Raw genomic sequence first — 17,886 nt, 5'->3', positions numbered from 1 at the left:
CAGTATGAGTAGAGTATACAGCATGTACAACATGAGTGGAGTATACAGCATGTACAGTATGAGTGGAGTATACAGCAAGTACAGCATAAGTGGAGTATACAGCATGTACAGTATGAGTGGAGTATACAGCAAGTACAGCATAAGTGGAGTATACAGCATGTACAGTATGAGTGGAGTATACAGCATGTACAGTATGAGTGGAGTATACAACATGTACAGTATGAGTCGAGTATACAGTATATACAGTATGAGTGGAGGATACAGCATGTACAGCATAAGTGGAGTATACAGCATGTACAGTATGAGTGGAGTATACAGCCTGTACAGTATGAGCAGAGTATACAGCATGTACAGTATGAGTGGAGTATACAGCATGTACAGTATGAGTGGAGGATACAGCATGTACAGCATAAGTGGAGTATACAGCATGTACAGTATGAGTGGAGTATACAGCCTGTACAGTATGAGCAAGAGTATACAGCATGTACAGTATGAGTGGAGTATACAGCATGTACAGTATGAGTGGAGGATACAGCATGTACAGCATAAGTGGAGTATACAGCATGTACAGTATGAGTGGAGTTTACAGCATGTACAGTATGAGTGGAGTATACAGCATGTACAGTATGAGTGGAGTATACAGCAAGTACAGCATAAGTGGAGTATACAGCATGTACAGTATGAGTGGAGTATACAGCATGTACAGTATGAGTGGAGGATACAGTATATACAGTATGAGTGGAGGTTACAGCATGTACAGCATAAGTGGAGTATACAGCATGTACAGTATGAGCAGAGTATACAGCATGTACAGTAAGAGTGGAGTATACAGAATGTACAGTATGAGCAGAGTATACAGCATGTACAGTATGAGTGGAGTATACAGCATGTACAGTATGAGCGGAGTATACAACATGTACAGTATGAGTGGAGGTTACAGCATGTACAGCATGAGTGGAGTACACAGCATGTACAGTATGAGTGGAGTATATAGCATGCACAGTATGAGTGGAGTATACAGCATGTACAGTATGAGTGGAGGATACAACATGTACAGTATGAGTGGAGTATACAGCAAGTACAGCATAAGTGGAGTATACAGTATATACAGTATGAGTGGAAAATACAGCATGTACAGTATGAGTAGAGTATACAGCATGTACAGCATGAGTGGAGTATACAGCATGTACAGTATGAGTGGAGTATGCAGCATGTACAGTATGAGTGGAGTGTGCAGCATGTACAGTATGAGTGGAGTATACAACATATACAGCATGAGTGGAGTATACAGCATGTACAGTATGAGTGGAGTATACAGCATATACAGTATGAGTGGAGTATGCAGCATGTACAGTATGAGTGGAGTATGCAGCATGTACAGTATGAGTGGAGTATGCAGCATGTACAGTATGAGTGGAGTTAGCTGTGCAGGCTCTGCAGGCTATTACACCATCCTGTCGGGGAATATTTCATCATATGGATCTTTTTTGTTACGGGGTCAAGCAGACATAAACACAAAAAGGGAAGTTAATCTGTGAGAACATTGACTTACACCACATCTACCAATGCTGTGCATCAATTAGATTCAACACAATAGGCGTCAGATTCACACCAGTAGCCCCAGCTGTGTGATAGATTAGGCACATCTTGCCATAAATTAGACAATTTCCTCTTTTTAAGCCAACTGTTAGTTTAGTTTAGACCAGGGGTCAGGAACCTTTTTGGCTGAGAGACTCATAAGCGTCACATTTTAAAATATAATTCTGCAAGAGCCGTACAATATATTTATACAGTATATAGCGAGTCAGCCCACCAGTAAAAGTGTATAGCCAGCCCCCCGGTTTATAGACTGTATGCCCCTCCCCATTATATTGCAAGCCAGACCACTCAGCATGTAGACAGGCCCCCTATATGTAGCCAGACAGCCCTCCAGCATGTAGCCAAACAGCCCCTCCCTAGTATATAGCCGGACAGCCCCTACCTAGTATATAACCAGCCCCCCAGTATATAGCCAGAGTGCCCCTCAGTATATAGCCAGCCAGCCCCCTGTATACAGCCAGCCAGCCTCCCCCGTATACATCCAGCCATCCCCCCGTATACAGCCAGCCAACACCTCCCCTGTATACAGCCATTCTGCCCCCCCCCCCCAGTATACAGCCAGCCCCTCCTTTGTATAGAGCCACCCCCCCCCTGTATACATCCAGCCAGCCAGTCCTCCACCCCAGTACATACAAATATAAAACATGTACTCACCTTTCCGACACTCTCCCGCAGCTCTGCTACTTGAAGCAGTCCGGTCGGTGGGGATAGCTCCGTGTTCACCGGCGCTTTACAGTCTTTGACGTCAGCCGCTTGCCGGCTGGACTGCATCAAGTAGTGGAGCTGCGGGGGAGCGTCGGAAAGGTGAGTACATGGTTTTTAATTTTTTCACTGACCCCACCAGTCCCAGACCAGCCCCTGACTAGTCAGCTATTGCCAGTCTGCCCCTGGATAGGAGCCCTGTCTGCGAGCCATATGCGGCCATCAAAAGAGCCATATCTGGCTCCCGAGCCATAGGTTCCCGACTCCTGGTTTAGACCATTATTTCAAGACTTCTTGAAATAAATCCCTATACTTTTTTGTTGAGAATATTGAAAAGTTTTTAGTAGGACATTAACTGTTATTTTGGATAAGGGTTTGTTATGCAACATTCTGTGCCAAATTTATCAACTGTCGCACACTGAAAAATTAGTTATCTGAGCCACCCACTTCTAGGCCGGGGATGTAAGAAGACTCCACCCGTCACGTTCTTGGACCGTTTTAAAGCAAGCGTTTTCAGTCCGTTTATGTCTGTTTTGAATGTTTACCATGCGTTTGGCTGCTTTGAACCAGTTTATCTTCATTTCTAGCAGTGTAGGCACCTGTGAAACAGATTAACACCAGCCAAACCATCCATGGTAAGGTTACAAAAACCTGCCTGTTTTCAGTCCGTTTAAAAACAGTTCAAAAGTGGTCCAAGAATGCGACGTGTGGCAGCACCCTCTGGAGTCATTAAAGGAGTTATTAAAGGCCTCCTCTGCAGGTGTGTGGAGACTTACACCCATTGCTGCTTCAGTGGAGGATTCTGGGAAATATGCAAATATGTTTTTTAGGATGGGATAGGGAAATATTGCTTCTTGACCCTTCTAGATTGAGATTGTAACAATTTTTGTTGCCTTTGAAAACATGTTGACCTTTGCATTCACTTTTCATAATGGTAATAAGTCAAAAAAGGCCACAAATTTCTATTTTGGGCATTTATGATGCAACAAAAGTAATGCAGAGGAAATCTTACATCAAAACCCATCATGATAAACCAGGGGCACTTACTCATAGATCAAGACACCACAACTGTGGTAATCATCTTATTATTGTTATCCATGGCCTTCTTAACAATTATTTGTTAATTAAGTAATTAATCAGTAATGAGCCAGAAGGGCTCAAGGGGTGTTAACAGAGCCAATGTCTCCCCTTCCCCCTGTCAGTTCAGCACTTCCTCTCTCCCGGATGTCATTTTGCAGCAGAGGAGGTTTCAGCACATAGTTGGAGTGTTCTTGCACAGTGTAATATCCTGCAAAGCTGCAGTATGGACGTGCTCTTTTAACACCTCCAGGGCCCATCTGGATCATTAGCATAATTTTAAAAGTTGATTTTAGAAGGATAGAGGCCAGATTGAAGAATATTACCACGGTCACGGTGCCACGGAGTAAGCATCCCTGGTTTATCATGCTTCATTCTGATGGTAAATTTCCTTTAACTTACCTATTAGGTGAAAAAACTTTTGGTGGATTTTTTTGTAAATTTACAATTAAATTGTATAAGCAGTCAGGTACAGTAAAGTCACATTTATTTAGACATGTGGGCAGTGACAGCTGATCTGTAATTTAGGCAGTGAACTTCAGTTTTGTAATTCATCTCACTGCGGTTTATGGGAGTGCCTGTTTCCTAGTAATGCCCTGTATAATCTATAAAGAACAGACACAACTCCCTTCCACTTTGCACAGATGCCCTGGATAACCACTCCCAGCAGATGTCCAATCTTGTGACTTACAGAATCTTACAATATCGGTAAAGTGTACAGAGAGCAGAAAAGTCTTATCCTCCATGTCAAGAAGCATTCAAAGCGCTGTATCTAGGGCGGGTTTATTTTTCTATATATTAGTTCCTAGGTTATAATAATTGTTGCACAATAATTGCAACATCCACAAGTGCTTCCTACTTCTATGAATGGATATATTTGGATACTTCTTCTTTTTCTAATCCTCATGTCAATGTAGCTGGTTGTACTACAAAAAAGATTGATAAAGAATAGGAATTCACGGTCTATGAGATTGCAGAGATAGACGAGCGCTATGTTCAGCTATTTCCGACATTCCCATAAAATCCAATGGAGCCACAAGACGGATGCTCGACCAGAGGCTCTAGCCACTAATGGAAATCGGATCCCTATTTTCATGAGTGATGACGGTCCTGGCAGTCAGACCCCCACTAATCAGATTATAATCCACTTTCCGGTGGATAGGCGATAACAATCAGGCTCGACACAACCACTTTAAAACACAAGGGATGATATACAATCATTGTATAGTAAAAAAAAAATAGGAATATTCTTACAGTTTTTGTTTATCCTTTTTAATAGCTGCCGGTAATTCTTGTTCATTTTTACAGGCCTAAATCATGAAATGTCACTGACGGTAAAATGAAATCACGAAGAGTTGGTTGAGAAAAAAATCTGAAAATTTAGAAAGTATTTTATCAAGATGGACATAGAGGGGCTTATTTACTAAAGGTCCCTCGGGCGCATTTTCGTCGGGTTTCCAGACTTTTCAGGGAACGCGCTGGGGATTGTGTCACATGCGATCGGATTGTGTCCGAATTGCGCTGGCTTTCACACGTCACAAATCGGGGGGGGGCGGGCCGATGGACGATCCGACAGATTCAGACTACACGCGGGATTTAACATTTAAATTTATGTTGCATCAAATGCACTTACATGCACCGGGAGGAAGAAGGTGAACTCCGGCGCACCTGATTGCAGAAGCGACACATGCAGGGTATCAGGCGCACGATCTTCATGAATCGCGGCAGAGTTCATCCTAGTCGGACAGTCCAGATCAAGGATCGCACAAGGACCGGGTAAGTAAATGTGCCCCAGAGCCCGAGCTTCCAGAAGGACATTATAGAACAGGAGAGGTTGAATAGAGTAATGTTCTTATATAGTTTTATTATTATATGCAATTATGTATAATATATATAAATGTGTTGATGTGTTGAGATCACTGATCATTCTGGTCTTAGCTGTCCGATGGGTGATTAGTTCTCAGCCACTGAATAGGACAACCCACTGAACTCCTGACTATAGATAGAGTATACATTGGAATCATTATACATAGTCATAATGAATCTTCCCTAACAAAACAAAATATATTCATCCGCTGAGCTCCTCTTTCTCTATAACATGATCCCAGAAGTTTTAATAGCTAGATTTCTGAAGAACGTGTGCCACAATTCATGAATCTAGCACCCTCTGCACTATACACAGGCAAACTGCACCTAGTACAGTCAGCACTGTTTTTGATGAATGTGGGACAATCTGTCTGGGTTCTATCGGCTGCTGCCTGTTCTTTATTGCGTTTTTTAAAATAACTGTCCACGAAATGTTAATAGGAAGTTGAACTTCTCATTAAAAATGAATAAACTTTAATTTGCTAAAATGGGAAAACCCCTTGAAATGAATTACGATTAATATGATGACCTAATAGATATACACAGGCCACTGGGTATGTTCTAAAACAGAGGTATCCTTCTTTACCTGTTTTCTTTCCTGGAAAGGTCCAGTTATCATATAGTATTGAATTTAATTGGTTAATTTTAGAGATGAGCGAACACTAAAATGCTCGGGTACTCGTTATTCGAGACGAACTTTTCCCGATGCTCGAGTGCTCGTCTCGAATAACGAACCCCATTGAAGTCAATGGGAGACTCGAGCATTTTTCAAGGGGACCAAGGCTCTGCACAGGGAAGCTTGGCCAAACACCTGGGAACCTCAGAAAAGGATGGAAACACCACGGAAATGGACAGGAAACAGCAGGGGCAGCATGCATGGATGCCTCTGAGGCTGCATAATCGCACCATTATGCCAAAATTATGGGCAACAGCATGGCCATGACAGAGTGACAGAATGAAGCTAGATAGCATCTAAAACATCCAATAATTGACCCTGACACTATAGGGGACGGCATGCAGAGGCAGCGGCAGCAGGCTAGAGAGTGTCATGGCGACATACCCTAAATGGACTCAGGCTTCAAACCAATGGGTGGCAGAGAGGAACCAAAGGAGGTGAGCAAGAAGCGCTCAAATAATATCGGTACATGATAAAAGTTTGCCAGTATATTTTGTGGATTACACAGTAGGGTGGCGACAAAGTTAACATGGAAGCCATGAAAACAACCCAAAATTCTGCCTGACACAGCTCGTTTGATAAGGGGACCATGTATGGAGGCAGTGAACTAGTAGTAGATTAAAGGTGCTGCAGTTAAAACTATGTTAGTTGGATCTTGGCATGGAGCTGGCGCTCCGCTGCCAGGCGAGCTTTCGCCAATCCAAGCCCCTGTCTATAGGCTACTCCCCAAACAGCACTTCTAAGAACCTTTTGTATAAGATCAAGTGTAGTAGCGTTCTTATAAGTTTAGGATATGGCGGGTGAGGGGAATGTAAACAGATGCGCAAGAAGCGCATGATGCGCATGGAGCTGGCGTTCCGCTGCCAGGCGAGCTTTCGCCAATCCAAGCCCCTGTCTCTAGGCTACTCCCCAAACAGCACTTCTAAGAACCTTTTGTATAAGATCAAGTGTAGTAGCGTTCTTATAAGTTTAGGATATGCCGGGTGAGGGGAATGTAAACAGATGCGCAAGAAGCGCTGAAATAATATCCCTAAATGGTAAAAGTTTGCCAGTATATTTTGTGGATAACACAGCAGGGTGGCGACAAAGTTAACAACTTTGATGTGGAATCCATGAAAACAACCCAAATTTCTGCCTGACACACCTCGTTTGATAAAGGGACGATGTATGGAGGCAGCTATATGGACGACTTTTGGAGGTAGCAATGGAGACAACGTGTGGAGGCTGCTATGGAGACAATTTAATTTGGATAGTGCCTGTATGTGGCAGTCCCAAACATTTTTCAAACCAGAGGAGCAGGTAGGTGGCCCTCCAGTAAAATGGGATAGATTGAGTGCCTGTATGTGGCAGTCCCAAAAATGTTTCAAACCAGAGGAGCAGGTAGGTGGCCCTCCAGTAAAATGGAATAGATTGAGTGCCTGTATGTGGCAGTCCCAAAAATTGTTCAAACCAGAGGAGCAGGTAGGTGGCCCTGCAGTAAAATGGAATAGATTGAGTGCCTGTATGTGGCAGTCCCAAAAATTGTTCAAACCAGAGGAGCAGGTAGGTGGCCCTGCAGTAAAATGGAATAGATTGAGTGCCTGTATGTGGCAGTCCCAAAAATGTTTCAAACCAGAGGAGCAGGTAGGTGGCCCTCCAGTAAAATGGAATAGATTGAGTGCCTGTATGTGGCAGTCCCAAAAATTGTTCAAACCAGAGGAGCAGGTAGGTGGCCCTGCAGTAAAATGGAATAGATTGAGTGCCTGTATGTGGCAGTCCCAAAAATTTTTTAAAACAGAGGACCGGGTAGGTGGCCCTCCAGAAAAATGGAATAGATTGAGTGCCTGTATGTGGCACTCACAAAAATTGTTTCAAACAGAGGACCGGGTAGGTGGCCCTCCAGAAAAATTAAATGCATGAAGTACTATAGCAAGAGCCAGTGGGCCCTGTCAAAAAATAGCCATTTTCCTCTGCTTTACTGTACAAAGAGGAGGAGAAGGAGGAAAATGAGGAGGAGGAGGAGGAGTGGATCAATTATTCAGGTTGAGCTTCCTTCACCTGGTGGAGATTGGAAATTCTGAGAAATCCAGCCTTTATTCATTTTAATAAGCGTCAGCCTGTCAGCGCTGTCAGTCGACAGGCGTGTACGCTTATCGGTGATGATGCCACCAGCTGCACTGAAAACCCGCTCGGACAAGACGCTAGCGGCAGGGCAGGCAAGAACCTCCAAGGCGTACAGCGCCAGTTCGTGCCACATGTCCAGCTTTGAAACCCAGTAGTTGTAGGGAGCTGTGTGATCATTTAGGACGATGGTATGGTCAGCTACGTACTCCCTCACCATCTTTCTGTAAAGATCAGCCCTACTCTGCCGAGACTGGGGACAGGTGACAGTGTCTTGCTGGGGTGACATAAAGCTGGCAAAAGCCTTGTAAAGCGTACCCTTGCCAGTGCTGGACAAGCTGCCTGCTCGCCTACTCTCCCTCGCTACTTGTCCCGCAGAACTACGCACTCTGCCGCTAGCGCTGTCAGAAGGGAAATACTGTTTCAGCTTGTGCACCAGGGCCTGCTGGTATTCATGCATTCTCACACTCCTTTCCTCTCCAGGGATGAGAGTGGGAAGATTTTGCTTGTACCGTGGGTCCAGGAGAGTGAACACCCAGTAATCGGTGCTGGAATAAATTCTTTGAACGCGAGGGTCACGGGATAGGCAGCCTAGCATGAAATCTGCCATATGCGCCAGAGTACCAACGCGTAAGAATTCACTCCCCTCACTGGCCTGACTGTCCATTTCCTCCTCCTCCAACTCCTCCAACTCCTCTTCTTCTGCCCATACACGCTGAACAGTGAAGGACTCAACAATGGTCCCCTCTTGTGTCTCGCCAACATTCTCCTCCTCTTCCTCCTCATCCTCCTCCACCTCCACCTCCTCCGATATGCGCTGAGAAACAGACCTCAGGGTGCTTTGGCTATCAACAAGGGAATATTCTTCCCCCGTCTCTTGTGACGAGCGCAAAGCTTCCGACTTCATGCTGACCAGAGAGTTTTTCAACAGGCCAAGCAGCGGGATGGTGAGGCTGATGATGGCGGCATCGCCACTGACCATCTGTGTTGACTCCTCAAAGTTACTCAGCACCTGACAGATATCAGACATCCACGTCCACTCCTCATTGTAGACTTGAGGAAGCTGACTGACCTGACTACCAGTTCTGGTGGAAGTTGACATCTGGCAGTCTACAATCGCTCTGCGCTGCTGGTAAACTCTGGATAACATGGTCAGTGTTGAATTCCACCTCGTGGGCACGTCGCACAACAGTCGGTGAGCGGGCAGTTGGAGGCGGCGCTGCGCTGCCCTGAGAGTGGCAGCATCTGGGCTGGACTTCCTGAAATGCGCACAGATGCGGCGCACCTTCGTGAGCAAATCAGACAGATTGGGGTATGTCTTGAGGAAACGCTGCACTATCAGATTTAACACATGGGCCAGGCATGGCACATGTGTCAGTCTGCCGAGTTGCAGAGCCGCCACCAGGTTACGGCCGTTGTCACACACAACCATTCCCGGCTTGAGGTTCAGCGGTGCCAGCCACAGATCAGTCTGCGCCGTGATGCCCTGTAATAGCTCTTGGGCGGTGTGCCTTTTGTCGCCTAGGCTCAGCAGTTTGAGCACCGCCTGCTGTCGCTTAGCGACGGCACTGCTGCTGTGCCTAGAGCTACCGACTGATGGCGCCGTGCCCACGGATGGTAGTTCGGAGGAGGAGGTGGAGGAGGGGTGGGAGGAGGAGGAGGCATAGTAGGCCTGAAACACCTGGACCGAGGTAGGCCCCGCAATCCTCGGCGTCGGCAGTATATGAGCAGCCCCAGGGTCAGACTCGGTCCCAGCCTCCACCAAGTTAACCCAATGTGCCGTCAGCGATATATAGTGGCCCTGCCCGGCAGCACTCGTCCACGTGTCCGTGGTCAGGTGGACCTTGTCAGAAACGGCGTTGGTCAGGGCACGGATGATGTTGTCTGACACGTGCTGGTGCAGGGCTGGGACGGCACATCGGGAAAAGTAGTGGCGGCTGGGGACCGAATACCGAGGGGCGGCCGCCGCCATGAGGTTGCGAAAGGCCTCGGTCTCTACTAGCCTATAGGGCAGCATCTCCAGGCTAAGCAATCTGGAGATGTGCACATTAAGGGCTTGGGCGTGCGGGTGGGTTGCACTATATTTGCGTTTCCGCTCCAGCGTCTGGGGTATGGAGAGCTGAACGCTGGTGGATGCTGTGGAGGATCGTGGAGGCGACGATGGGGTTTTTGTGCCAGGGTCCTGGGCAGGGGGCTGACTAGCAGCTGACACAGGGGAAGGAGCAGTGGTGTGCACGGCCGGAGGTGAACGGGCTTGTTGCCACTGAGTGGGGTGCTTAGCATTCATATGCCTGCGCATACTGGTGGTAGTTAAGCTAGTAGTGGTGGAACCCCTGCTGAGCCTGGTTTGGCAAATGTTGCACACCACAGTCCGTCGGTCATCCGGTGTTTCCTTAAAGAACCTCCACACTTCTGAAGATCTAGCCCTCGCCACAAGAGCCCTCACCACGGGAGCTTCACTAGTTGACAGTGGCGCTGATGCACCAGCTCTGGCCCTGCCTCTCCGTCTGGCCCCACCACTGCCTCTTCCAACCTGTTCAGGTCGAGGACTCTCCTCCGTCTCAGAAGCACTGTGTTCACCCGGCCTCTCAACCCAGCTTGGGTCTGTCACCTCATCATCCTCCGATCCCTCAGTCTGCTCCCCCCTCGGACTTCCTGCCCTGACAACAACTTCCCCACTGTCTGACAACCGTGTCTCCTCATCGTCGGACACCTCTTTACACACTTCCACTACGTCAAGAAGGTCATCATCACCCACAGACTGTGACTGGTGGAAAACCTGGGCATCGGAAAATTGCTCAGCAGCAACCGGACAAGTGGTTTGTGACTGTGGGAAGGGTCCAGAAAACAGTTCCTCAGAGTATGCCGGTTCAAATGCCAAATTTTCCTGGGAGGGGGCAGACTGGGGGGGAGGAGGCTGAGGTGCAGGAGCTGGAGGAGTGGGGATTTCGGTGACATGGGTGGACTGCGTGGAAGACTGACTGGTGGTGGACAAATTGCTCGAAGCATTGTCAGCAATCCACGACATCACCTGTTCGCACTGTTCTGGCCTCAACAGTGCTCTACCACGAGTCCCAGTAACTTCAGACATGAACCTAGGGAGTGTAGCTCTGCGGCGTTCCCCTGCTCCCTCATCAGCAGGTGGTGTCTCACCCCGCCCAGGACCACGGCCTCTGACCCCTGCAGTAGTTGGACGCCCACGTCCCCGCCCTCGTCCTCTACCCCTAGCCCTCGGGTTAAACATTTTTAAAATGAGAGTTATAACTTTTTTTTTTTTTTTACTTCTTTTTGTTTTTTTTGGTGTTTTTTTGTGTTTTTTTTTTTTTTTTTGTGTTTTTTGTTTTTTTTTGAGTTTTTAAAACCAAACAATCCTATCCTATTGCTATGGCTATTTTCTAGCCAAGTATCAAAGGAAGCACACTACTATGCCAGATGAGATGACACTGAGTTATTGCCTAATAGAAATCCAACCCCTACTGAATTTTGCCACTTCGGCCTTTGCTATGGATATGTGCGCCACTAAGCGCAGAACACAGCGGTCGCAAGTCTCACTACAAATTGCTCAGAATTGGCAAGTACATGCACTGCAGAAACTACAGCCACCAGCAGATCAACCAGAAATCAAATATATAGAACGCTACTGTAGGCTTCAAGAAGCTGTTTGTATTCTCCTCTGGCTATTTTCTAGCCAAGTATCAAAGGAAGCACACTACTATGCCAGATGAGATGACACTGAGTTATTGCCTAATAGAAATCCAACCCCTACTGAATTTTGCCACTTCGGCCTTTGCTATGGATATGTGCGCCACTAAGCGCAGAACACAGCGGTCGCAAGTCTCACTACAAATTGCTCAGAATTGGCAAGTACATGCACTGCAGAAACTACAGCCACCAGCAGATCAACCAGAAATCAAATATATAGAACGCTACTGTAGGCTTCAAGAAGCTGTTTGTATTCTCCTATGGCTATTTTCTAGCCAAGTATCAAAGGAAGCACACTACTATGCCAGATGAGATGACACTGAGTTATTGCCTAATAGAAATCCAACCCCTACTGAATTTTGCCACTTCGGCCTTTGCTATGGATATGTGCGCCACTAAGCGCAGAACACAGCGGTCGCAAGTCTCACTACAAATTGCTCAGAATTGGCAAGTACATGCACTGCAGAAACTACAGCCACCAGCAGATCAACCAGAAATCAAATATATAGAACGCTACTGTAGGCTTCAAGAAGCTGTTTGTATTCTCCTATGGCTATTTTCTAGCCAAGTATCAAAGGAAGCACACTACTATGCCAGATGAGATGACACTGAGTTATTGCCTAATAGAAATCCAACCCCTACTGAATTTTGCCACTTCGGCCTTTGCTATGGATATGTGCGCCACTAAGCGCAGAACACAGCGGTCGCAAGTCTCACTACAAATTGCTCAGAATTGGCAAGTACATGCACTGCAGAAACTACAGCCACCAGCAGATCAACCAGAAATCAAATATATAGAACGCTACTGTAGGCTTCAAGAAGCTGTTTGTATTCTCCTATGGCTATTTTCTAGCCAAGTATCAAAGGAAGCACACTACTATGCCAGATGAGATGACACTGAGTTATTGCCTAATAGAAATCCAACCCCTACTGAATTTTGCCACTTCGGCCTTTGCTATGGATATGTGCGCCACTAAGCGCAGAACACAGCGGTCGCAAGTCTCACTACAAATTGCTCAGAATTGGCAAGTACATGCACTGCAGAAACTACAGCCACCAGCAGATCAACCAGAAATCAAATATATAGAACGCTACTGTAGGCTTCAAAAAGCTGTTTGTATTCTCCTATGGCTATTTTCTAGCCAAGTATCAAAGGAAGCACACTACTATGCCAGATGAGATGACACTGAGTTATTGCCTAATAGAAATCCAACCCCTACTGAATTTTGCCACTTCGGCCTTTGCTATGGATATGTGCGCCACTAAGCGCAGAACACAGCGGTCGCAAGTCTCACTACAAATTGCTCAGAATTGGCAAGTACATGCACTGCAGAAACTACAGCCACCAGCAGATCAACCAGAAATCAAATATATAGAACGCTACTGTAGGCTTCAAGAAGCTGTTTGTATTCTCCTATGGCTATTTTCTAGCCAAGTATCAAAGGAAGCACACTACTATGCCAGATGAGATGACACTGAGTTATTGCCTAATAGAAATCCAACCCCTACTGAATTTTGCCACTTCGGCCTTTGCTATGGATATGTGCGCCACTAAGCGCAGAACACAGCGGTCGCAAGTCTCACTACAAATTGCTCAGAATTGGCAAGTACATGCACTGCAGAAACTACAGCCACCAGCAGATCAACCAGAAATCAAATATATAGAACGCTACTGTAGGCTTCAAGAAGCTGTTTGTATTCTCCTATGGCTATTTTCTAGCCAAGTATCAAAGGAAGCACACTACTATGCCAGATGAGATGACACTGAGTTATTGCCTAATAGAAATCCAACCCCTACTGAATTTTGCCACTTCGGCCTTTGCTATGGATATGTGCGCCACTAAGCGCAGAACACAGCGGTCGCAAGTCTCACTACAAATTGCTCAGAATTGGCAAGTACATGCACTGCAGAAACTACAGCCACCAGCAGATCAACCAGAAATCAAATATATAGAACGCTACTGTAGGCTTCAAGAAGCTGTTTGTATTCTCCTATGGCTATTTTCTAGCCAAGTATCAAAGGAAGCACACTACTATGCCAGATGAGATGACACTGAGTTATTGCCTAATAGAAATCCAACCCCTACTGAATTTTGCCACTTCGGCCTTTGCTATGGATATGTGCGCCACTAAGCGCAGAACACAGCGGTCGCAAGTCTCACTACAAATTGCTCAGAATTGGCAAGTACATGCACTGCAGAAACTACAGCCACCAGCAGATCAACCAGAAATCAAATATATAGAACGCTACTGTAGGCTTCAAGAAGCTGTTTGTATTCTCCTATGGCTATTTTCTAGCCAAGTATCAAAGGAAGCACACTACTATGCCAGATGAGATGACACTGAGTTATTGCCTAATAGAAATCCAACCCCTACTGAATTTTCCCACTTCGGTCTTTGCTATGGATATGTGTGCCACTAAGAGCTAAACACAACGGTAGCAAGTCCCCCTGCTAATTCCTCACAAAATGGTAAAAGATGCAAATTAAAATAAAAAAAGTAGAACGTTATTGTAGCCCTAAGAAGGGCTGTTGGGTTCTTTGAGAATCACTCCTGCCTAACAGTAAGCTAATAGAACACCCTAACGCTTTCCCTGACCAGCAGCAGCTCTCTCCCTAGCGGCATCCAGAGACAGAATGATCCGAGCAGCGCGGCCAGCGGCTAGTCTATCCCAGGGTCACCTGATCTGGCCAGCCAACCACTGCTATCGACGTGTAAGGGTACCACGTCATGCTGGGTGGAGTGCAGAGTCTCCTGGCTTGTGATTGGCTCTGTTTCTGGCCGCCAAAAAGCAAAACGGCGGGAGCTGCCATTTTCTCGAGCGGGCGAAGTATTCGTCCGAGTAACGAGCAGTTTCGAGTACCCTAATGCTCGACCGAGCATCAAGCTCGGACGAGCATGTTCGCTCATCTCTAGTTAATTTACATTGATTTTTTGACCAACATAGTGCACTGCTATTGAATACTGCTACAATGGGTTTGATGTATTTTAGTAACTTCTAGTAGCAAAATAGCACAAAGAGCAGTCTGACCCTGCATCTACATGGGCAGAATAATAGACTGAAACACCTACATTAAGGGAATTTTACCATCTTAATCCATCATGATAAACCAGGGGCACTTACTAATAGATCCAGGAAGGTACATGATGAAATCTCAGGAGAGTAGGTGGAGCATGTCCTGATATGCCATGTTACTCCTTAATTTAGGCTCATCAAGGGACACAAAATTTATTTCATAGCCACCTTGCCATTCACTGTATCATAAAAATAATGTGTTATCTTTATTCTATGGTCCATCACTATTATAGCAAAACCTCATTTATATTTTATTGTACGGGTTGTTACGGATGTGGTGATACACATTGGGGCTCATTTACTAAGGGTCCGAACATCGCACTTTCGTTGGGTTTCCTGAATATTTCCGTTTTGCGCCGAATTGCCCCGGGGTTTTGGTGCACGCAATCGGATTTTGGTGTATCGGCGCCGGCTTTCACGCAACAGAAATCTAGGTGCGTTGCCGTCGGACAACCCGAGGGATTTGGGAAAACCGCGGAATTTAAAAAACGAATTGTGTAGCCAAGATCAGGAAGAAGAAGTTGAACTCCGGCGGACCTCGGCGCAGCAGCGACATCTGCAGGAACTCGGACGCACGACCTTAGTGAGTAAATGTGCCCGAATATGTATTGTTTTTATTGGCGATTTTCACTTTTTTATGTTGTATTTGATTTTTATATGGGATGGGGCATCAGGGGAATTCTTATTCTTTGTTTTAATATTTTTTTTAATTTGCATTTTTGTTTAAACTTTATTTGACTATTTTATTTTGTCCCAGGGTAGGACATGAAAAAGTGAGGGTGCCAGTAATGCCCTATAGAAGCCACGGTCACTATAACCATGTTGTCTATAGGGTTAAACAGCTGAGCCTGGGCGATCACCATGACGGAACTCTACAAGGTGCTGGAACTACCTGCATCCTATGACGTAGAGTTATGTCACGGTGTGGAAAGGGGTTAAAGGAGTTGCCCACTTTCAGCAAATAATTGATATTGTTTGTGTAAGGAAAAGTGATAATATTTTCCATATAGTTTCTGTATCAACTCCTCACAGTTTTCTAGATGTCTGCTTGCTGTCATTCTATATAAAGCTTCCAGTTTACTTCCAGTGGATAGAAATCTTCCCATGATCTTGTGATGGACGCACAGGTGCATGGGCTGTTACTATCACAGGGAGTAATGAGAGCAGTGTGATATTAATGGCTTGTGCACCTGCCTGTCCATCACAAGACCATGGGAAGATTTCTATTCACTGGAAGTAAACATAAAAGCTTTCTATATGAGGACAGCAAGTAGAGATATGGAAAACTGTAAGGAATTGATACAGAACGAATATTGGAAAACTGAAAAACTTTGCATTATAAAAACAATATCAATTGTTTGCTGCAAGTAGAAACCCCTTTGATTTGACACAGACTTCTCTACATATGAGACAAAAAGAAAGTGGTAGGATCACATTTGTGTTTATAGATTTGAAAAATGATACCTCTGTAGAACAATGGAGGATGTGAATAGGTTTCATTCATAAAAGTCTGTGGCTAAATATTGCTGAGGATGAGACTAGAGAAATATGACAACTGCACTGGAATCAGCGGATTGATCTATTTCTGAATGCAAAGAGTTTACATCGAAGCAGATGTTGAAAGATCCGCCTTACAAACATTGTACATACTTAGAATATATCCAAGTATATTATTACGTTATTTTAGAAAAATATTGTATTACATAGTGTAAGGATTTCTCCAGCACAGAGTGAGCTGACAAAATGTTGATGATGCAAATTTATGTAAGCCATTCATTAGTACTAAAAGTGTTAGTATTAGTAATACATGTGCTACTAAAGGTAATAACTTCAACTAATAATTGCTGGGAAAAGTAAAAAGTGACTTACTTGCTAATGTGTCCTCTTACAAATGTCAATGCCCCCTTTAAACCATCCGTGTTTATACAGAAAACTTTCCACCCGAATACAGAAATAAACTTACCAAGAGTTTTGACGTCAGTAATACTCAAGAGAAAACAAAAGCAGAAACAAAAGGGGAAGTTCTCTGTGTTTTTGTCAGAGTTACTTACTCAAGCCCAAGAAGCAGAACAGACCCTGTAAGTGAGATAACTCTTCTAGACGCTGTGAGAAGTGGAAAGATAAAAACTAAGCAGATTCTATACATTAAGAGGGCCACCATTCCCCTCCCATAAAGTATTTCCAAAAAGGAAATGATGAATTCCAGCAATGAAAACACTATTTATAGGATGGGTAAGCCTTCACTGCTGTGAAAACTACAGGAAAGACGAGTACTCGGTTTTTCTCTCAGCAGTGTAGATATTTGGGGAATGTCTGATGTGCCTTCTCTCAAACTCACATTTTAGCAAAGACTAGACCTTAAGATAATAATGTGGCGATATCAAATGACAAGCATATCTAGTCATCTGGTAATAGTGTGCTTAGAAGCACTTGCAACACTGTCGTGTTTGTTGGCTGGGAACTACACACTGAGGGTGAATATGACACTGGAATCCAGATGTAGCGCTGGTTAACATAACTTAAAGAGAACCAAGAGCTGCTTACGAAAGTAAACCTCCAATAACACTAGCAGACACTGCCACAATGTAAACTAGGTGTATTCGTGAGGGGGCGGTCCGAGATGCTGCCTCTTCCACGTACTGCCCCGCCCACTCCATAGGCCTGCGGTGACTTCCGCGCGTCATGCAGCAGTCACCACCCCTAATCCTGCCCCCTCATGAATACGCCAGACCACTTTGAGAGCAGTCCAGCGTTTCTAGTGTACATCGCGGCAGAGATTTCCGATAACGTTAGCAGTGTAACACTGGGACTGTTGTAGCACTAGGAGCAGCTAAATTTAGTAAGCAGCTCCTAGTGCCGTATTTAAGGGTGACTGATTCTCTTCAAAGGAAATCTATCATCAAAACCCATCATGATAAACCAGTGGCACTTACTCATAGATCCAGGCACCATCACTGTCGTAATTTTCGTATATGTGTTATCCATGGTCTCCTCTCTTCTAAAATCAACTTTTACAATGATGCTAATGAGCCTGCAGAGTTCTGGAAATGATACTGGATTCCCTCCGTGCTGCAGATTCACAGGTTTT

General features: G+C 45.2%; 1 protein-coding gene across 4 annotated transcripts in view; it reads right to left on the bottom strand.

Annotated features, from left to right (window-relative positions):
* Positions 1-16,929, bottom strand: part of LOC140122287 (cysteinyl leukotriene receptor 2-like) — a 28,702-nt gene extending 11,773 nt beyond the window's left edge. Inside the window, exon 1 of one of the 4 annotated variants that reach the window (XM_072142982.1) lies at positions 16,850-16,929. The gene's annotated coding sequence lies outside the window, so the exon portion shown is untranslated. Of the gene's footprint in view, positions 1-16,667; positions 16,826-16,849 lie in introns of those variants that run through there. The other 3 variants (XM_072142985.1, XM_072142984.1, XM_072142981.1) reach the window with 3 other exon arrangements.
* Positions 16,930-17,886: the final 957 nt, after the last annotated feature.

The sequence above is a fragment of the Engystomops pustulosus genome, chromosome 3 (genome assembly GCF_040894005.1).
Source record: "Engystomops pustulosus chromosome 3, aEngPut4.maternal, whole genome shotgun sequence".
NCBI lineage: Eukaryota > Metazoa > Chordata > Amphibia > Anura > Leptodactylidae > Engystomops > Engystomops pustulosus.
This window is presented reverse-complemented; position numbering and strand designations above follow the sequence as displayed.